We start from the raw sequence: 2,509 nt of genomic DNA on the forward strand, positions 1-2,509 counted from the left end.
TGTAAATTGTGTACAGACCGAACTGTACTGTAATAGTGGCGATTATACAACCGTTAAAAGTAAGGGTACCGAGGTTGGAATTCAAAATCGTTACTTCCCATCGTATGTTAAATTCAATCTCATCACGCGTTCAGATCAGACGATACCGTTACGTAACACGTGGAATGAGATAAATCCCCCCCACACCATCCCCTACCCTTAAGCCCCCCCTTTAAATCTGCCATTTCATGTCTAACCCTCTCTCTCTCTCTAGTCTTCGGGACTAAGTACCGCACTGCAGCCAACCCAGTGCGGAAAGACTAACGGAGCGCGGAGCTACACCACACCTCTCACTGCGAAGGCCAGAGCCACACTGACTTGCACAAGTTCCGTCCACCCCTGGTTAGTCTGGAGTATAGGCTCACGCTCCTGTCTCTCTCTCTCTCTCTCTCTTTCTCTTTCTCTCTCTCACACACGTCTCTCTCTTTCTCTCACACACTCACGCATATGTCTCTCTTTCTCTTTCTCTCTTTTTCACACGGCTGTCTCTTGTCGTAACGAAAGAAGGTCGTTTTTAAGTCGCGGGAAGTCCTGTGTATTATGTCTTCGCGTCCATGTTTCTTTCGTCAAGAAGAAGAAGCGTCGAGATTGTAAACAAACGAGACATCGCTTGTTGAGTAGATCATTAACTATCTAGCAGTACCACATCACTTGGCTTATCGTTAACAACTGTTATAAGGAGATTGTTAACAACTCATTCATCGCGCGAAACAAGAGTGAAACGACAGGTAAATATAAACAAAAGTAAATTGAAAGTTCTGAATGATTTAAGACGTAAATCAAAGATAAGAACTTTCGTGAATTACAGCACCTCTCTAGTACGGGCGATCTATGGTAGATTAGGTCATGTCATAATAGGTCATGTCACGATAAGTCATGTCAGAATAGTTGATGTCAGTATAGGCCATGTCGAGAATGGGTTAAGTCATGTTAGGTCAAATCAAATTAATGTTAGATAGGTCATGTCAGAATGGGTCATGTTAGAGTTGGTCATGTCGTAATAGGTCATGTCAGTTTGCTCATGTCAGAGTAGTTCAATTCAGGGTAGGTCGTGAAAGAATAGATCATGTCAATTAGCTCCTATGTGTATATATGTATATATATATATATATATATATATATATATATATATATATATATATATATATATATATATATATATATACAATCAGGAAAATGAAATAACAAATGACGAAAGAAAATATGCAGGAGTTAAATGCTAACGTTAACAATTAAAAGCTACCTCAGGCGTAAAGTGTTTACGTTATGCAAATGACATCAATGTAACCTTCAAATGACATCAACTATAAAAGGAAAGTGACATTTCATTTGGTTGTACTTTTCTTCTTATGACCGGATGTTTTGCCTACAAGGGTCTTTGGGATTCTAGCTAATAATAATAATAATAATAATAATAATAATAATAATAATAATAATAATAATAATAATAATAATAATAATAATGCTATCTAAAGAAGGAAGACTAAGACAATTAATTTCCAAAGCAATAGTAATAATAATAATAATAATAATAATAATAATAATAATAATAATAATAATAATAATAATAATAATAATAATACCTAAAGAATGCAAGACTAGACAATTTCTTTAAAGTAATAAAAACAAAATAATAATAATAATAATAATAATAATAATAATAATAATAATAATAATAAATTATTGAACTTTTAAACTAAAACAAATGAGAATCATTAATAAAGCACCCTCTTGTTTATCTAATAATAATAATAATAATAATAATAATAATAATAATAATAATAATAATAATAATAATAATAATAAATAAATAAATAAATAAATAAATAAATAAATAAATAAATAAATAAATAATTCATCTCCCAAACAAAAAAATATAATCCTTTATCAAACAGACTCTCAGAAGAGACCCTCTCCCCCTCCAAAAAAAAAACAAAAAACAAAAGCCATCTTGAAATAAAAACCACTGCAACAATTTCATCTGTGTGACAACCTACAGCAGGCCATTGCGTGCAGCTTTGACTGACAACTATGGGAGAGGGTCATTACCTGCTTTAGAGAGAGAGAGAGAGAGAGAGAGAGAGAGAGAGAGAGAGAGAGAGAGAGAGAATCACTTCTAACATTACTCAGGTGATTAAGGGACAATTTGGGAGGGTGGCCCACGTGTGAAGGCTGTTAAGGGAGAATGCTCGCTTAGATTTATTATCTGTTTGCTCAGGGTCTGTCAAATGAGCCTTTCTTTTAAGCACTTGGGGTTTTTTGGTGTTGTGTGCTGCACGCACGCACGCACACACACACACACACACACACATATACACATATATATATATATATATATATATATATATATATATATATATATATATATATATATATATATATGTGTGTGTGTGTGCACATATATTTCATACATACAAAACTGTCAGCCTTATTCTGCATACAAAAGAGAGAGAGAAAGAGAGAGAGAGAG

At 33.6% G+C, this 2,509-nt stretch overlaps 1 protein-coding gene across 1 annotated transcript in view; it reads right to left on the reverse strand.

Annotated features, from left to right (window-relative positions):
• LOC136855935 (irregular chiasm C-roughest protein-like) overlaps positions 1-354 on the reverse strand; it is a 139,130-nt gene extending 138,776 nt beyond the window's left edge. The window contains exon 1 of the mRNA XM_067133437.1: positions 327-354. The gene's annotated coding sequence lies outside the window, so the exon portion shown is untranslated. The remainder of the gene's footprint in view (positions 1-326) is intronic.
• Between the last annotated feature and the right edge of the window lie 2,155 nt (positions 355-2,509).

This window comes from Macrobrachium rosenbergii, chromosome 33 (assembly GCF_040412425.1).
Source record: "Macrobrachium rosenbergii isolate ZJJX-2024 chromosome 33, ASM4041242v1, whole genome shotgun sequence".
NCBI classification, from domain to species: Eukaryota; Metazoa; Arthropoda; class Malacostraca; order Decapoda; family Palaemonidae; genus Macrobrachium; species Macrobrachium rosenbergii.